This window comes from Gobius niger (genome assembly GCF_951799975.1).
Source record: "Gobius niger genome assembly, chromosome: 8".
Classification (NCBI taxonomy): Eukaryota; Metazoa; Chordata; class Actinopteri; order Gobiiformes; family Gobiidae; genus Gobius; species Gobius niger.
The window spans coordinates 23725882-23746166 of record NC_136859.1 but is presented as its reverse complement, the minus strand read 5'-3'; the positions used below and the strand labels follow the sequence as shown (position 1 = coordinate 23746166).

Genomic DNA, 20285 nt, shown 5'->3' with positions numbered 1-20285 from the left:
ACTCAGACAGTTTATGTTTAGGAAATATTAACAAAAAGATAAAATATTTACAAAATATCAGATTTCCAATGTCAGCGACACATCCTTCCTGAGACTTTTGCTTAGGTCTTGGGGCTCGTCCCACAAAAAGCTTTGCGGTTTCCTCTGGACTTTGTCTCCACTGATCCATAAGGTCTCCATGTCCCAAATCAAACACGCCCTCAGCTGTCAGTTCAAACCAAACACTCCCTCAGCTGTCAGCTTGAGCCTCCCACCGACGCTTCTCTGACAGCTCAAACCAGGATCACAACAGGCTACCCACCCGTCACACACACTGTTCCGTGTTCACAATTCAGAGTTTTTATCAGCTTTTATTACCAGTAAAACAATGTATTTCAAAAATGGGGATTCTCTCGATATTCTTAAGTTGTGGACATTTCTACAGTTTATAAAGCTGTGTTGGTACAAATCTATTTGTTTTAGAAACCGGGGAGAGACAGTGGTGCAGGTAGTTGAGCTCTACTGATGGGAAGGCTGGCAGATCGAATCCCGCAGGTGCACACTTACGTCCTTGGGCAAGACACTTCACCCACCTTGCCTCCAGTGTCTGACACTGGTGTGTGAATGAGAGAGTGAATGGGTGAGTGGTTCCTTAATGTAAAGCGCTTTGAGTGCATTATGTAGGTAGAAAGACGCTGTATAAATGTGACCATTTAACATTTTTGAATATTTGAGATGTCATGTTTTTGCAATGTTTTTGATGGAATAAATATTCTGTCAAACGAAGTTTGTGGGAGCTGTGTGCTGGTCTAACATCCTCTAACAGAAGAGAGATAATAAATATGAAACAATATAATACAAGATGGCCAAATGTACATCTTTCTTGATTTAGCTGTCTGCCATTATGTCTACCTATTTACATCACTTTAATCCTGTGCTATTGTATTGTGGCTACAGTATGGGATTCTTATATACAGGGCTGTTAAGGTGTGAATGGCTTGTATGTAAGTGATACAGTGAGTGTTATGTCACCGGTGCGAGAGCCTCTCATTCATTCTCACTGGACCAGTGCCACTGTAGGACCTGATTATACACTCAATATAGTTTGGTCAATAACCAGTTTCAAAATGTATCAAAACAAGGACTTCTTTACTGTTTTAGGTGGTTGTTTGTAAACAATTTTTAATATTTTAGAATTTGTGTGTTTTTAGGTCTATGTGCTTAAAACCTTGCCTGGCTTACGCCAGACTGCTGTGTGCGCTCGAATTATTTCAAACTGCGCAGCAGCCTGGGGACCATGGCTGAAACCTGTTGACCATGGCTGAAATTTTCGCATGGATTTGGGAACCAATCACAGAATGAGGAGGAACGGCAAGACGATGAAGAACTTTTCGATATACGGAAGCTTGTCGTTTATTTACTGATTTAAAAAAAAAGTTTATTTACGGATCGAACATGACAGCAGCAGACGCAACGCTATTATTCGATCAAGCTTTAGGCCGTGTTCTAAATAGTTTATCTCGAAAGTTTACAGCAGGTGCGTCATACGTCATCGGATACGATGATACGATTGGCTGTGGCTACGTGCAGACGCATGATAGACATTCGTAGCGCCCAATAAATGGCTATGGACGATCATAAACCACACCTCTCCTACGAGAAAATGAATTGGTGGTCCCCAAACTAAATTGTGATTTTAGTCTAAATAAAGTTAAAACCAACACATCAGTTTATTTATTTATGTATACATAAAATCAACACGTTTGGATCAGCTTTATTACAAGTTAGATTAACTCTGTTTCATGTTTGCCCAATGTTTTTCATCTTTCTGCTGTGCCTCCAATTCAAATTAACTAGATTTTTTAAAAACTGCTTGAATAAAATTTGTGAACATTATCATTCTGTTTTATTGTTCTATGTGGATATAGATAATGAAGCATAGGTATAGGTCCTGGATAAAGGATTGTTCTGGTTCCTGTGCCGTGAAATGCAGATACCGAGATAAAAAAACATTAAAATGATAATGGCTTGTGTGTAAGTCAAACAGTACAACATACAATGACAAAAATGCTCAGCAAATAAATGTGGATTACAAATAGATCATTCTTTTATGGCACTGACCATTTATTCATGTTCTTTTTATTGGCCCTAGTTTTTAGGTGACTGAAGCCAACACCGAACAATCCCGGACAGTTTGACGACATGAGGACTGAGCCTCCGGTGACTTAAGGTATGTGCACTTAGTACTACCACTGCTCTCGGGTCGCTAAGCAATGTGTAGGCCGGGGGATCCTGAAAACAACAGAAATAAACATATTCATTTATAGTGATTGTAACAGCAGTATTTTTACTCTGATGTGGAGTGTTGAGGACATTTGGGGGTCCTGGGGATTTTTCCTGTTTGGTAATATGGTTATATAACTCTGAAGACACCAAATCCAGTCCCTCTAAACGGATATTCCCTTAGTGTGTGTCCATATTCTCAATGAGGGCCTCTGTCAGCGTGGCCCAGGTGCAGAGCGCATCTTTCAATGAGCTCTTGATGTCCAGCAGCTGATGTCTTTCTGATTAGCCTCTTCTCTGCCCTGACGCACACAACATGGCCCACATGTCATCAGCAGTGATTCACTCCTATCATCAGGACATGGGGATTGATTGCATCGATCAGCTCATGTCCAGATCACCAATTCTTCTTGATTGTCGTGGGGTTGAAGAGAGAGGGAGAGACATGGGAACGAAATCAGCTCAGTGTCAATGTGCTCCGTTGTCTGTGTAGACTCTTGGCTCCACCAATATCACCTCAAAGGTGGAAAATATTGACCTGCCAGTTCGTAAGGTGGTTCTCTGTCACGAATGCTTACCTCGACGTTTGGTCCAGCCCTAAGTTCAGTCAGGACATCTTGTCCATTTATCATAGTAAACTAGTGTAATTTAGAGTGGCTTGTATTTGCATTAATTTCTTCTATAATTCTCATCAAATTAACTGACTCCTTAAGATCCCAGAGTCATTATTGGACTCTGAAAACAGCGCAACATGAACATGCAATACATTTGTTATACAATATGTGCCTGTTTTTTCTAAGGCAGTTGTTATAGCATGTTGCACCTTATCATAATTGTAAATAGCTCATAGTAGTGGTGCAAATCCGATATGTAAATAAGTGTGCACTGTGTCCTTTTAGTGTTTATGGAAGACAAACATACAGTACATGCATACGTGCTTACATTTAGTAAATCACTTATGCCCTATGTCTTCTCAGATGTACATTTAGCACTAGAATACTTAAGACACACCACATGTCAAGTGACTTACATGTTGCCGGAGGTGATAAACCTGTTGACATGTGTTGTAGACTTAAATCTAAAGTGTCAGAAAAGATACGTGCCCATAATCTCTCGGCATACCAAACTATTAGCTCCACAGAAATGGAGACTTGATGTGGGACACAGGGGTAGCATCAGTAGCAGTTGGTGGAGAGGTGGAGCTGTGAGGAGTTAAGCCCCTCTGACAGGCTTAGTCTGAGCCCGGGGTACACTCAGATTTAGCACAGGGCTTCCCCAGTGTGGGAACCACGCCTGTCTCTGTCGCACAAGACTCATGTGGACCTATGCTTTCTAAAGCCTGCAGGGCTGCATGACCCGCTGCTATGAAATGTTGATTATTCTTTTGATCTGAAAGGCATTATGCAACAACAATAAAACAAATCCACCAAATCCATCCAAATCAATAAACAACACACACTAGACACATTAACTTTCAGCTCTCAGTTTTGTTGCCTTATGTGCCCTATCAGATAAAAATACACTCTACAAGTCGGGTTATATATTGTACGCTTTATGTAATGATCGTGCCTGCTGGAGGAGAGGTAGGCCGACTCTCCTCGCTGCGATGGCCAAGAGAGAGAGTGGCGCGGTGAGTGGGCTGAAAGCGTGACAGCCGGTGGATAAGAGGAGGGGGACATGTGGGAGGACACCGCACAAATATGGAAGCAGGACAACCACAGTCGCAGCCCGCTTTGACAAAGCCAATGAGCACGCAGCGTCTGGTCCTGACGCCCACACCACCAAGGCTGTGGTCCTGTCATTAACGGCACATTGTTACGTCTCAGTCTGTGCATTTATGCTTCTCATGTTCTAATTTTGTCTGTACTTATGCAGTACAGTTTCAATTATTATGACAGTAGAAACATACGAAGTGAGTGACCTGCAGCACTTCTTAAATTTCTGACGTTATGAAGTTAAGTAAAATCTATAAATGGATCTGTGCATATCTGTTATGTGTCTGAACTAATTAATTAAAATCAATATTGAAACAATCTGAGACTCAGTTTGCTATTAGACACAAATGTATTTCTCTTGCAATGGGAGAGAATGCTTCAAACCAACTGCCTGACATGCCAGACTCTTCTCCTCTGTTTATTATACATACAGAGTGTTAAACTGGGAGGATACATTTCTAATATAAAGAAAAATAAGTGCTGTCAAACCTGTTGTTCCAAAGTGGACCACACATCACTCACCTAAAATAATTTGCTTTATACGCTTTGTAATAAGGTTACATGGATTCTTGTGTTAATTCATCATGACTTCATGCATGACATCACTCAACTTAGTCTTAGAAGTTGATGTCTTCATATGTAATTTGTATGTCCATATATATACCCCAGCTAAGGTGTTCAAAGAGGTTTAGGAGTAGTTGAGAAATAATTCAGAATATGATTCTTTTTAAGGAGTATTTTTTCAGTTTTAAAATGTTTGCTGCATAGTTAGTTACTCACCATTAAAGCATATTTGTTTCATGAGTAAGATCTGTTTTTGAACTGAGTTATTTATTAGTATTTATTCATGAATCGTGATGAACTCATGATAATTCATGATGTATTTATGCATGAAGCAATGATGAATGAATGCATAATGAACTATGTGTTGCAGAATTCTTTCTATAAACACTTTAAATGATAAATGTTTTTGTCTTAAACACCTGACTAGATCTAACACCGAAGATTCTAGTTCAAATAAAGGCCAAAATTGACTTTTCTCACAAATGCAACATAAATACTGTATGTTAATCCCTTTAATGAGACTCAATCTACCTGCATAGACTTTTCATTCACAAAAAACGCACAAGCTTTGATCCTTGATTATATCCTGTTGCTTGTCTGTCTCTCTCCCCTTCTCTCTCCCTTTCCGCTCTCTCTCTCGTTTACCCTCTCCTTCCCTCTTTGTCTCTCCCCCTCTGTCTCCCACTCTCTCCCTCGTTCTCACTTTCTCGCCCGCTCTCTCCCTCTCTCTCCCCCACTACCTCTCTCTCTCTTCTTGTCAATGAATCTGTTGCCATGGTTTCAGCTGAAAAGGCTGAGGTCTCACTGTTTCACATTTGATTCAGTGACAACAAGCTCCAAAAATCTGCTGCTCCTCCTTTCTGTGGTTACAGTCATTTTCATTTGTCCTTTTCCAACATCTTAAAGCTCAAATGCATTCTGAGGGATACTGTCACTGTGGCTTTTCCATATCGGCAGTTACTTATTAGATGTACTGACTAATCCTACTTGTTTATTTAAATCAGGATGAGTTAGTTAAGGCTTTTCTTGTCCAGCTTTACTTTTTTACAACTCCTAATTGGAGGGTGTTTGTTTCGCCAAACTGCGGTTAGTGACTGTGACTCACACTTGATGCAGCTGCAGGAGCTATAGTAGGCTACCTGTTTGGCAACAAAGAGTGATGGGCGACAGCGCATTTTTGTGAATCGATACAAAACCAATTACTTTTGAGGTCATTTCAGATTATACTAATAATTACAAATAGGTTTCTTTGGGGTGGAGGAGTTGAGTGCTCTGCATGTGGGCCTTTCAGTATCACATCTTCCTACCATGAACCTATTGCTGTAACCTTACTGAATAAATTCCTCCAGGGTGATGTCATGGCTTCAGGTCTGTGCCAGAAAAGCAAAGCTGGAGTCACTCATCCATTTTCACTTGTTCTATTTCTGCTTGAGTTTTGGCTCTTTGCTGATTTCCCCGCAGCGAAAAACAACATCAAAGTTACCGAGCACCGCAGTTATTGAGCCAGAAGTCGCACTCCTTTTATGGTCATGAGAAGAGGATACTTTTCGCAAATGGTGTGTGAAAAATGTTTGCCCACTCTCTGGTATTTACATATATGTGTGTTTGTGAGAGGGGCATAAACATAACTGTCTCTGCTTACACTCAGTGGACACAGTAAAATGACCTGAACCAAAGCAGCGCGCACAGAACCAGAAAATTCTGCTTTTTGATTCAGTAGAATTGAGCCTGAGAATGTTTGTTATTTACAAGCACAGTAACAGAGCTGGGTTTCAATGCACGGTTTTACAAATTATAGTTTCACAGTGATGTAAAGGACTATTCCCATATCCTTTAAGAAGTTTTAACAAAATACAGGAAAAAGTATAGGGACTGAAACTCATTTAGGCCGATATGTTTAGTATGTTAATGTATAGCAAATAAAAGCTTTTCAGGCCCATGGTTACCAAACTGTGGTACTTGTACCATTCAGGTGGTATTCTGGGTCCTCTGCAATTTCAGACTTTATTTTGATCGGAGATAATGGTCACATTTTATTTTACACTACCTTGATACATTGTACCTAACCGAATCTGTAATGACTTATCCCTGTGTCGTACATACACAATGGAATAATCTGTATTAGTAAAAGACAGGATTGAGGCACTCGGATTTCCTTTTCTATAATTCATTTCTGATGCCAATGTAAGGCATAAGACCAAGTCGGGCCCACATTAAATCCAGTCAGGGTCCGGTACGGCCTCCGCAAGAATTAAAAAGTCATTCATATCAATGTTGCAGACTCGCACTGCTTGGCGAGGTCCAAGTCTGGTTACCGAGGCCGTCCGGCGGAAACAGAAAAAATCCGCAAGGAGTCTATTCTATACTGCCTGATCAAGCTGACGGAAAAACACAAGCCAAACAGGAAGTTAAACAAAATTAGAAACCAGGCTTTACAGTTGTTTAAAACGTGTGTAAAGAGCAATGCTTTCTAATGTAAAACTAGCTTGCTCTGCCACCGCTAGATATGAGGTATTGCAACAATGGCGGGCAATGCCAGCCCCCTGTGTCGTATTCACGGAACTGTGCTACCCATTGGTCTGGTGCCGGAGCCGGCCGCAGTTTCAGCCGGAGTCACTGTGAGTGGAAATCCGGACTGGACCGGACCGTAGTAAATGTGTGACGGGGTCAAGGCTTAAGGTTAGGGTGTAGGGTCTTATTATGTACCTCCAAACTACAAATGCATATTATATTTTTGTGTATGTAACCTATTGGTACAAGTTATTACACATTGTTACATAGCACATTACATTGTTCTAAATTTAGTAGATACAATGTATTTAGTAGGTACAATGTATTAATTTAGTCCAGGGGTCTCTCACCAGTAGCTCTCCACCTCTTTCCAAGTAGCTCCCAAATGATTTTATAATATGCTTGATGAGTCACACAGATTAATATGCCTTTTGTTCTGAACAATCTGCAAACATTCAAGTCGCCTCAGCATAAAGGGAAACAAGTAAACAGAAGAATCTGTAACTCCACCAAGTGTCTTTGAAGCTTAAGTAGCTCTTCAAGATTTTTCTTTTGTAAAGGTAGCTGGGGTAAAAAAAGGCTCGATTTACTCCAATATTGGTCTGTTGCAGACATTTTTTAGACCCAATTTAGTCCTGATTTGATCTTGATCATGGCCTGGTAGTACTTAGGCGGTTGAATATTTTGTGAGGTAATGATGTTATGTGAGATGTTTATGTGTATATTTGAGCAGGTTAAAATACAAAAGATTTTTCACAAAGATTGGACAATCTACAAATGAGAAATCAGAAAGTTGCACATACTCGTTAGTATGTAGTAGTAACCCTAACCCAAGTATTGTTCCTGTGTGGTGCTATATATTCACCAATCATGTCAACGGGCTCCGTCTGTATGTAAAAGTAAGCAGGGTTTCAATTTTCGGTTATAAAAGGCTTTAACTTGGCTTTGGCAAGTTTTTCATACTAATTTTTATCCATTATGAGTGAAGTCTATAAAGGGAAAAAAACAACATGTTCTGGATATTTAAATGTCTGTTTCCAAGAAGCCTCTTTTGCCAAAGACTTGCATGAAACTGTTGCTCTGACTGCTTTGAATAGTTCCTGAAGTTTTCTAGGAATATCCAGCTGAACGAGTTTGACCCTTCAGAAAGATATACACACCACTTTATCAGAAGAAGCACTTTCTTCAGTCGGATGGGATTGAATTATGTCAGGAAGTCTAGCTATAAATATTTCCAGGGGGGATAAGCACCTCATCTGTTTCTAAATCATGTTTTGATTCAGCGTCTCCAAAGGAAAAAAGAGGATGTGTACTGCTGAGTCTTAATGTGCTGGTCATTTGGAAGCAAGTAAAACTGACCTTGACTATTCATTTTCAGTATAATGGCCTTTTCCCAGTGCCGTTTTAAGGAAGTGCGGAGTCATGAGGCCATTATAAGAACTGTTACAGACAATCGCTGACGACTTTTTGTTTCCGTTCCTGTGAATCACTGCAATAGGAAAAAGTGTTCCGTCCCATAATAACATGTCATTTAGTGGCGTAGGTAGAAGGCTGTAAGTAGCCATTGATTGTTAGATCAATCCATCTCCATCTCTTTCAGTTTGTAAAATGAATGTGTTCCTAAACCATAAACATGCTTCATTGCTTTCGTGTTGATAAAAGTTCTATATGATATTATGTCATTACCCAGTGTTATAAATAGAAATCCATGAACAAACTTTGTGTCCTCCACAGAGCCCATGGAGTGGTTTTATTTACCCAACAAAGTAAACACAGCTGGTAAATGCAGGGGCTGCGTGTTCCCCAGTCGTCGGTCTGACTTTAGTTGTCAAGTCGTCCCGAACCAGAACAGTTGTCTCTTTTATGAGGGCCACTGCCTTTTTAAGCTGCTGTTGTATCTCATCTTCAAACTCAACAAAGAGCATGGAAACACAATCCAAACGGTGGGGATGACAATGGCAGGGATTGTCATAGCAAACAATTCTCCACTTTATAAATCTTACATGGAGCATTATAAATGAGTGAGTTTAGGCTTAAGTGCTGTTAGGAATACATGAGTGGTGTTCAAAATAGATACAAGTTCAGTGTATTCTCCAACAGATAGCCATTATTTCCAAGGATTTGTTGCTGTGATTTTTATTGATTTTCACAAAGGAGCTTTCTACAAATCAGATAAGGCAACGTTTGGAGGACGACCCGATGATTTTGAAAAGGTTTTTAATGCAGGCTACTAGTTAAGATAGACATGCACTAGCCTAGCACAAGCCTAGCACCACTAAACTCCTCAAATATAAAGACTGCATGAATAAAAAAAAATAAAAAAAATCTCCAGAAATCAACAACACTCTGGATAACTAGGAAATGAGGCCCTATGTCAAAAATCCTGAAATATCACTTTGCATGAAAGCACTTCGGACCCGAATGAACAACTTTTTGAGTGACAGTGCAGGATTTTAGCGGCAGTTGTGGTGAATAGGTCGGGGCTCATTCTACACACTAGGACATTGCTGGAACATGTAGGGGGAGGAAAATACATAGTTTTAACATTTTTAATCTCTGTCTAGTCCTTCTCAGGCACCAGTGTGCGCTTGTGGTCACTTCCTGCACAAAGGCCCAGTGCATCGTTTATTGTTGGTTTAACGCTTGATCTTCGGGACATTCCAGCTCTGACTGCTGCTGTCTAAAGATAGAAATACTGGATGATACAGTCAATTTACTGTTCAGATGATACTGTTTTCAGTATTGGCTGTGTGGCAATTTAGCAAATCAGCGACAAACAGGACACCCATTTTGCAGCAACAGTTTGGCATTTGACATTTGACCCACGCATGTGTTGGCAATTGGCCTCTAGGGCTTTAAAATGTCATTGTGGAACTAAAGCAATGACTGTTTAGTCCAGAGCTAGTTGAAGCATGTAAAGCACGCACGTCTTTATTACTCTTCTGTTTAATTTCAATTGGAACCCCACCCCACATTGTTTATAATTATTCTAAAACATGTCACACGCCACTGTGAAAAATGTGTTTTTACTGCGGGTGTAGTTCAAATAGAAATAGCTAAAAACTAACCTTTCCAAATACTGTTGGACATGGTTTTCCTGGTTAGTTAGTTTGGTCTCCTGCAGGATGGTGCTGATTTGTAAGTATTGACTTTGTTTCACTGTTAGGAATTGTTGTAACAGTACGTCCACCTTTAACACAATAATTAAAGACTATTTTATCATAAATCTGTTTGCATTTGATCTTTCTACCTGCAAAACGTTATTGCTATCGGCCCATTGTCCGCAAATACGTTTCCGATTCGGCTATCATAATAATATCATCATATGTACAAGTAAAAGACCATTCACTCCTCAATATCACATGACATGACAATAAAATTCTTCACATATTGAATTAAGGGTTAATTGACTATTATATCAAATGACCCCTTGTCTTCTGGTATGCGCCGTTTCCCATGACTTTGCGATGAAACGGTTCCCAGGCCCCATGAGCGCCCCACCCCATTGCCGCCCAGAGACACTGTCCGGCTCATAAATCTGTGTGTGCATGTGTGCGTTTTGAGACTTTAAAGAGACAAATGGGTCGAACATCCTCTGCTCTTTGATATGGACATGCGCTCAGCTGGACTCCTGCGCATGTACACAGTCATTGGGCAACACTGAGGACAGCTGCGGCCCGTCCGCTGAAGTGGCCCGGTTTCAAAACCTCACTCCTTGTGCTCACTGCAGCTCATGTGGTGCCAGGGAAGACACTTGGATGACTTTAATATTGTGTCATGGAATAGACAACCCCTTGCATAAAACTTTGTTAACAAATACTGTAGAAGAAGCAGAGAAGAGGGAGCAGAGCTAAGGAGGAGGCACATGGGTTGCAGATGCCTGGTACAAGGCTTGGCCGCATTCAATACATGCCAATGTGCCTGCCTCAATATTGTGAGAATAATTTTTTCCCCTTTAATTTGCCAGATGATGACTCTTTGTGCAGCCCTTATAGGACCTATACCCTTTTGTCTTTTACGCAGCTTGTCTGTCTAATGTATATTTGTCTGATATATGATTTATATTGTGTTATATCTCCTTCAAGGCAACAGACAGTGATCAGTATGCAGTGACTGGCTCGTCCATAAATCTTGATGCGTGTGTAGGAGTGCCCTGCTGAGGCGGTTTCCAGTGTACAGCGCATACATGGATTTATATCTATATTTATGTTGAAGTTAGGAGCTTGTCGTGACTGGTGGAGGTGGTAGTGGTGATGACTTGACTCTCAAACCTGCTGCTTGGCACCGATAAGTGTGAGATTGGGCTAATCCGTGTGCGCCCTGCTGTCGGGCTACCGTGAGGGAACAATAGATTAAACAGGTGCTTAGTCTGGCCCCTGAGTCACTGAGGAGGGACCGGGCTGCTGTGGTCAGTGGACACAAACAAAGGATTTTCATTTGCAACTGATCAAATTGTTTAGTTTACTGTAGATTGTGAATTGTCCTCATTCAAGTGTTTGATTCTCGCCCCACTGCAGAACTATACGAGGCTTATTTCACCTGGCAAATAGCTGCGCTCAATTTCAAGTACTCTGCTTAGATCTCCTTTCCTTCGGAGCCTGTTCTGCGAGTGTAGTTTTGGAGACAGTTTCTATGATTTGACGTTGGACCTTTTGCAGGCTGTAAATCATTGGGATGAGTCTGTGGGTTGTTCCCTTAGTGGCACAGAGCATGACTCACCGCCTGTTGTTAGCTTTTACAAATATGGCTTCAACCAGATTCAGCACCAATGAGAAAAGCTGATATGTTATTCCACCGTTTAGTGCCTGATTCTGTTTCCTGACTTTTGACAAAATGATAAATAAAACCTCCCACGATGCTGTAAAGTTAAAGTGCGAGGTTTCGTGTTTTTCTGATGATTAATTTGATGGGATGATACATACTGTAAATCATCCAGTTCGGACGTGGCCAAGTGGCAATCACAGAAAAGGTCAAACCAAGGAAAACTGCAAAATCTGAAAAGTATTCATGTTAACTATTTTCTTATATCACTTATATGCATTTTAATGAAGACAATATGAACTTTTGGGCTCATAAGCTGACAAAGACAGTGCTGTTCAATGTGCCTTGACTGACACATTGACATGGAACACATGACACAAAGAACCACCACCACATCGTGCTCTTTCACTGAACATTGACAGTTACTCCGACCTCCATTGAAACCCTTCAAAATGTTTGTTTTTTTAAGAACTCTGACCGTTTCCTACACTCGCGTTCATTGATACAACACCTAATTTAATTGGAGTTTGCCTCCAGATTAAAACTGTAATACAGTAATAATGAAACCTTTTTAATAGATTATGCCAGATGATGCTCTGATGTAGTATAACATTAGGTTGATTAAACAGATGGAGTGTACTTTTCAAAACAGCAGCACATGCATTGATGTTGTGTAACTCTTGACATGCATAATAGTCATTAATCAATTAGTTTTACCCTCACTATGTGTTAATGCTCTCTGTTGATCCTGAAAAGTGTATGCTGTAAGCTGTTCATTACACAATCCCACGGCGCGCTAAGATGCTGCCGTCACTGTTTTTGGCAGAAGCTGAGGTACATTGGATTAGCCTTTTGAGCCAGTTGCATCTCTGCCCACCTCTGATTTCTCTCACTTACGTAATGCTCACTGAAGCAGGTCTGTTTTTAAACAGAGAATTGACCTACTGTACTGCTGTAAGGATAGTGAGGTTGGAAAGGAATTCAATTCTTTTGCTGATTACGGTTGTGAGAAAAATATTTCCTGTAATTACAATAAAACACATCAGAGCCACATGAACCATTTCGGGCTCTGAGAAGCTCAGGGACTGATCTCCTGCTGGTCCCAGAGTCAGGCCTTAACACTGTAAGACTGTATTAGACTTTCAAAAGACTTCAAGAGACAGGCCTCAACTGTGACAATGTTCAAATCCAGACTCTATTTTAGATGCACTCTTCTCTTTTTATGTCATTTATGAATTATTCTGTTGATGTTTCATGGATTTGTTTTGTCTGCCTTGAATTCTAATTGTGATGCTGTGCTTTAGTTATGCATTTAGGAACAATGTTTATTTTTTATTTAGACATGGTTATACCCAGTTCAGGAGACATTTCAGTCTATTTTAGACCTTTTCTTGATCTTGATTTAAGCCTGTTGGTCCTTAGAAGGTAAAATACTTCATGAGGTGGTACTTGGACGGTCAAATATATGATACTTTGTGTGAAAAGGTTGAGAACCACTTGTCTACGTAATCAGATATTTTTGTCACATGTTGAAATCACTGGAAAAAAAAGAAATGAAAATTATTTAAAATGTTCACATTTGTATGTTTGGTATTAAGTGTTTTTATGTGTGTTCATTGCTAACTTAAAAGAATAGAAGTTTAATTCAATCCTACCTCTCACCCGCAACTACTATTGTGGAGAATAAGTTGCTATTCTTGTAACTGTGCAACAGAGTGTGGTTGGAGTGTTCTGCAGGTGGGTAAACGATGCTCCAGTTTCCAATGAAGCTGCACCAAACCCAGAAGTTAACAATTGCATGAAACCCTTCCTACAATATGACTGAAACACTTGACACCTTGAATAAAAATGTCATTGCCTGTTTTACTTTTTTAAATGATTATTATTGGAGTTGAAGAGTCTGAGTATTGATTTTAATGACAGCAGTTAAATGAGTAGTTTTGAAAGCCTCATCAGTTCGTTGCTCATTTCAGACGTCACGCTCTCATGCTGCTGTCGGAGTCACCAGCAGCTCGGCGTTAAGCAGGATTTGTTTCGTTCGATGTAAACACACCGGGCGTTGCATAATGAGACTCTCCTTGAGGGGGGAACGATGACAATCCCTTTAGATGCACGTAATATGTTGCAAATGTAGATGCTGTGTTGGTGCAAAATATCGAGCAGAAGTTCAGCCTCAAGTTTAAACGTTTTCTGCAGTTCATGGGCCGCAGCAATGATGCACTTGTTAATAGACAAATGTGGCATACTTGAGATGCTTGCTTTACACCTTCCTTTACTTGCCCACTTTTGTCAGAACCCTCTACGGTACAATTAAGATATTATCCAGCAAATGTACACTACTCTTTGCTGGAGCTATTTGCGTCTGTCCAGTTGAAGCAGATTAAATTCTCCCTTTTTTCAGCCAGACCCCACTGTTATCTGCCACCCGAGTGAAAACCTTCAGGGCTCCCCACATCGATTGATTTGATAAGACGTCCTGGGATCTTGTTAACAATTTTTGGCTCCTCTGTGGATTATCCCTGTAATCTGCTGTTATCTAATGCCTCCAGATGCATCAGATTAACAGGACAGCGCTCTGATCCAGGTTCAAGGTTTTCCCTGCTCTCACCTCGGCAATGTGGCAGTGCCAGGAGCCATTCGGTTAACAATGGGCTGACAGGTGAATGAAGCATTTGGCACAGATTACATTTAGGCATTCGCGCCCGAGGTGGGAAGCGACTGACATTTTCACGAGTCTGTTTGCACATGATTGAAGATTTATTTTGTGCTCCAGTCTCTAATTAATGAAACTAAATCGTAAATCGGATTGAGGGCTGTTCTCAATCCGCCTTCTCACTTGTTTCTATAAGTCAAAACACAACCTCCTCAAGCCATTCATATAAAGGCACTCTCCCTACCCTCTGTTTTGGAACCTCCTTCAGTCTATGTTTGTCAGCCCACTTTTTGCTGTCTCTGATTCCATATTGTTTCTAGCCTGGCCAGCCAGCCTCTCCTGCTTTCTTTTCTAAAAGGGGAAAAGTCTGCTGGTTTTCTTGCTTTGCATCGCTCCAATCGCAGATGCAAATTCGTAAAGCGGAAAAATGAAATCGGGCATCATTCAGCACAAACTTCCTTACTCTCCCACCAGCAATATTTTAGTAGTTTGCATCTTGATCTGGCAGAAGATAGCAATTTTCAGTGAGATTCGTCGTATTTCTGAATGTTTTCGCACACCACAAGCCACCATGTTGGACGGACCATGCTTTTCTCTGATTGATTATTCTGCCTGCCAATCACGCCCTTCAAAAGAGATAACGTTGCCCACCAGACTATGCGTCTTTGTAAAGAACTGAAATAAGCATTTAGTCTGACTGGACAGGCTAGACTGTTTCTAAAGAAGGTGCAATATAGTCTACCTGCATTTATTATCTTTGTTTTACTTTATTTTTTGGAGAGAATGGTTCCTTTAGATTTTCCCTAGCATTTTAATTTTTCCATTTCCCTCCTGGTTTTAGCCCCAAACTGAAGACAATAAAGGTGTTTTTTAGAAGTGCACAGTGGCCTGCACGGCTTCCTCTGGACCCACTGAAGTCTGCTGTGAGCTGGAGTCGAGTGCTTTCTCTTCCTCTCTCTGCGCCGCGCTGCTTCCTGAGCCGCGAGGAGGAAGGAATTCCCTGTAGCCGGTAACACGCCCTACAACAAACACACTGAAGGGGATTGTACACCACGGGTCTGTGGTGTTAAATAATGAAAAGCCTCCTCATCGTCAGTGTTCAAAATTAAAACCAACACTGTTCCCCAAATATGAGCATGAGTGGGCTGCATAATTTGCTCTCAAAAGTTGGATGTATAACAGCATGAATTTGCCTGTCGCCCAAAATAGTTTGTTGTGTCTTGCGTCTTACCCTCATCATGACAGATTTTATCCACGGTGCCAATATAATGTTTATTTTAATGAGGTTTATGTTTTAAAAAAGAACTTTTGTGACCATATCATTACCTTCAAGATCGGCACAGTCTTTCCGAGTCTATAATATTTACATGCATACCTTCACATTCCCACTCACAGTGGCGCAGAGGGGTGGCTTTCACTTGACTGACCCCACAGTTGTCGGGGCCCCATTGTGATCTATTCAAGCGTCCCAGATGGTTTTCAGCTGAATGTGGCGGGACAGGGCGAGTGGAGGATGGGACAAGGAGGGTCTGGTCGAGGGCAGGACCACGCCACACACCCTTTGTCTGAGGAGAAAGGACTGGCCCAGATAAAGTGCGTGCTTTCTAAATGGAGGGGTCACTTTATGTGCTGCATTAAAATCCATTCACATCAGAGAGAGCTCGGGCTGGACTTACATCTCGACGCAAAGTTAGATTAATAAACAAGTGACTGCATTGTAATGAGCCAGGCATATTGCATGTTGTTTACAGGTATCTGATTAGTGCTTTTGGGGACATGTGTGTATTGTATTAGTGGATGTCGATGTAATCCACTAATACTTTTGGGCGCACTTCACTTTACTGCGCAATAGCATAGTATTTCCACATTATTACAGAGAAGGTGTTTTCTGTTTGATTCGGTTATGGTTAGTGTTAATCATATTACCATGGAATAAAACATGAGTAAGTACAATGTAATTACCATATGGTTGCATGTTTGGTGCCACTAGGGCTGTCACGATAAAAACTATATAGACATTTCGTTCAATAAAAAACATACTTTTTTGGGCTCGATATTTATCGTCTGTACATTAATTTGAATTTCCCCCATTCTTTCTTTGTAAAACTTTGATTTTTCATTAAAGCATGTTTTATGTTTTATGTTTATTGCAGGTTGTGTGGTATTTGAGGATATGATGATGCATATTGTTTATCGCGATATTTTCCTGTCTCAATATATCAAGCTTCCAATGTGTTATCGTGACAGGCATAGGTACCACGCTATGAAGTTCTTCCAAATCTTCAGTCTTCTATCTCATCAGTAGTGTTTTACTTTTGCCTCTGATGATCATAGCGATATAATATCATAATGGCTACTTGTGACTTATTATATCCTGTCCAAACAGGATTACTCACTAAGACACTCTGCTGCTTGAGTCACATTAACCACATGCCACCATTGCCTGTTTATTGAGTCTCGTCTTTTATACATTTTAATCAACCATGGCTTTACTGCTAAGAATGCCAGTCCAAATCTTATGTCATGTTCGCCAAACCACTAGTGCTTGCCAGTTACAGATTAAGTATCATGACTTGTGCTTGTGGAGATCATAGGTTCATGCACATTGTCCGGTGCACATTCCTCCTCTGATTGCATTAGTTTCCACCCAAAACAATTACCCTCCTCTATGTCCGTCTCTTTCGTTAATTTCCTCTCGATCTTTCAGTACAAACCTTGGCAATGGCCTCCTCTACTCCAGCCTGTAGCTCGTTATAAAACCCTCCGAGCGTGCGCGACCTATTGAAAAAAGCATTGAAATCATTGCCTGTTTCTATGGTAACCCAGTCTTTTCTCCCTTTCTCACTAGCTCGCCCACTCACTCCTTCCCTTTGCTCGGGCCCTGCCCCCTTTTGCAAGCCGGGTCATGTGATCGCTCTGACGTCAAGCCCGATTGGGGGAGAGTCAGAGGCAACAGAGAGCAAGGCAGCAGCGGCAAAGAGAGGGAGAAAGGAGAGTTTGTGTGCATTTTTCACCACACCGTCTGCGCAGACTATAGGAGGCTATCACAGCAGCTACAGGCATCCACCACCCCTCCTTAACAAACCCTCAAACTATTCACCCTTCTTCCTACCACTTCCTTGTTTCGCTCACCATAGCTTTCCATAGCTTTCTTTTCAAACTGTTGCTCCTTCCTCCTCACGAGCTGCTGCTGCGAGTAGTAACTTAGTTTACCGTGAAAGTGCTTGGGGATGGACCTCTGAGCCACTTTTGCAGTGCTACTAAGTGAGGTAAGCTCTTCCAAATGTTTATCAGTATCTCAAGCTTCTCTTGAGACATGTACATTGTGTGTGTTTTTTTCTTTTTTGCTCTGCTGGAAGCCACATACTTGCTACAAAAGGGAAGTCCCTGCTAACTTAAATGATTTAGCATGAATGTTTGCCTAAAGACACACGTTTTATTTGAGATGGCAATCTAAGCAAGGGGTCGGTGATCGTTGTCATAGTAGGTGAGGAAAATGTATCAGGTTTTGAACGTGTGTCAGCTTTTTTTTTTTCTGCAATTGTGAATCCTACTTGGAGATAGCTGGGTATGTGTCTTGGTTTTGCTTTTCATTCATTTTTTTTTTTTTTTTTTAAATAACATCAAATAGGTCTTTATTAATCTTACAATGGACAAATTCACGTGTTACAGCAGCTCTTTAAAACACTGTAAGGTGCAGGGAATGTACAAATAGAGGAATAAATGAGGTAAAGATAGAATAAAGCCATCTTTTGGTGTGTGGAATTTACGCTCAAAGAAAAAGGACACAACAATAAACTGTGCACTACATGGACTGTTTGGATAAAGTTCCGAGCTTGGTTCTTGGCCATGGGGGAATCGCCGCTGGAGGTGGGCGATTATGTTGCTTTCTTGCAGGGAAAACATACCCAGTTTTGTTTGAGCTCCCCCCTGCACAGAGCACAGTGGAGGGAGAGGAGGTGTGTGTGTGTGTGTCTGTTACAGGGGCAGCTCGTGCATGCATGCTCTGGCACTGATGGGCAGCTCCACATGGTCTCTCCTCCAAGAGCGTTGCTAATGTTAGAGGCACTATGTATTATGCTGGACTGGAGGCCGGAGCTCGCTCAGAGTCGCAGACGGGAGCGTGTGTTTGGTGAGCTGGGCGGGCGGGGGGGGGAGTCGTATGCAGCTGCCACCTGCCCCACAGGGAGAGCACAAGAAGTCCAAAAATCCCACAAATGTGAAAAAGTTATTGCAAGGTTTGTTATCGTTTACAGAAGTATACCCGTGTGTAGTGCAAGTACAAGTGTGAAAGATTGCACGGAATTTCAAATATTTGTACGCTTTCTCAAGAGGTGTACAGTCCATCTGTGTCGTGCATGCTGTTCATCATACAACTTGAAATCAATCTACTGTTCAGTAGTTCTCAGACGGGTACCACAGATGGTTCAAGACTTCTTCATCTGCAATTGTGAACTAAAGTTGTTTTTTTAATTAGAGATCAGATTCATATTTTCAAGACATAGTGTAGGGTGAGAGTCCCGGTTTAGACACGATTTCGTCCAATTTAGATTCACTGTGTTAGTCCCAGTTAAGCCCTGATTTGATCTTCTCCTGGTGGTGCCCCGTCAAATTATTTATGAGGTGGTTCTTGCTGTGAAAAACTCCTTTCTTTAGTACTGCTGTGTACTTTGTTTGAATATAAAGCTTGAGCATTTTTTCTCCCTTTAAAATTGCCCCTTTCCCGCTGCTCTCATCACCTCCCTCTGAGCCTCAAACAAAGATCCAGATTTGACCAAACCCAAGCATGAATATTCAGCCAGTATAGGCAACAAGAAAATCCTGAAATGCTTTTTTTGCCCTCCTCTGGCTTCTCCTAGAGTTCTTGTGCTGTCAGACTTTCTCTCCTCCCTGGGCTTAATGATGTGGAAACCAGCCAAGAGCATGTAACAGGTCTTTGTAAGTGTATGTGAATGTGCCTGGGTGGAGACTTGAAGCGATGCTATCTAATTAAATGCTAGGGGCTGTAAATAACACTGGGCAACTTACTGTCAAGGCGTTTGGTTAAGGAAAGGTTGCGCTGACATAATTCCGTACATGGGCTGCTGGTTTAGAGGTTGTGTTCAACGGGAAAAGATACAAAAAGAGAGTTTGTTTTGTAACTTTTAAATAGTGGTTGAACAAATTGGATTCATAACAGTAAATTAATAAAGCATTCAATAGAATTTTTTGAACGGCAATTAAATTTATGGGATGCTTTGCATGGACCGGGATCTCTTCAGTCAGCCCATGTCAATTGGTGTCTTGCAAAGAAGATATATGATACAAGTACGTCTTCATCTATTTGTTGGAGCTGATCACTCCGTCTCCTCAAACTTTCTTATTTTCTAAAGTTTTTTCCTCGCTGAGAAGGCAATCTCATTGTTTCTCATGTTTCTCTTGTTGCCACATTTAGAAACTGCTCTTTTGTTTGGTCAGATCAGCAGTACTTGGAAAGCCTTTTGAAGCGACTGTTTTTTTTTGTTTTTTTTTGTGATAATCTGAGCTTTACAAAAACAAATTTGATTGAATGAAATTTGATAAATTTCTAAAGTTAAATAAGCCTCTGAAAAGCTAAACTAAAAAGCAGTCTTCTTAAGCCATCATTTACATGAGACAAATCTCGTTTTCCCAGAGAACACACACAGCAGACTTTGTTCAGTGCTTATGTATCATGCTTTTGTTTGTATTGGCCATTCTAAGTGCTTCCAAATGTGCTGGAAATGGTTTAAATCTTCTTCCTGTTTGTGAAATGAGCTGCATAAATACCACAGGAGGTCATTACAGAAGATGATGTCTCA

At 41.0% G+C, this 20285-nt stretch overlaps 1 protein-coding gene and 1 long non-coding RNA gene across 2 annotated transcripts in view; both read left to right on the top strand.

Moving 5' to 3' along the window:
- Window positions 1–2130: 2130 nt before the first annotated feature.
- On the top strand, window positions 2131–15469 carry LOC306966847. Its single transcript, XR_013793125.1, has 3 exons — window positions 2131–2209; window positions 14363–14472; window positions 15308–15469. It is a non-coding gene; the product is annotated as an uncharacterized lncRNA (long non-coding RNA).
- Window positions 15470–17405: 1936 nt separating this feature from the next.
- Window positions 17406–20285, top strand: part of ncalda (neurocalcin delta a) — a 28598-nt gene continuing 25718 nt past the window's right edge. The window contains exon 1 of the mRNA XM_079560966.1: window positions 17406–17735. The gene's annotated coding sequence lies outside the window, so the exon portion shown is untranslated. The remainder of the gene's footprint in view (window positions 17736–20285) is intronic.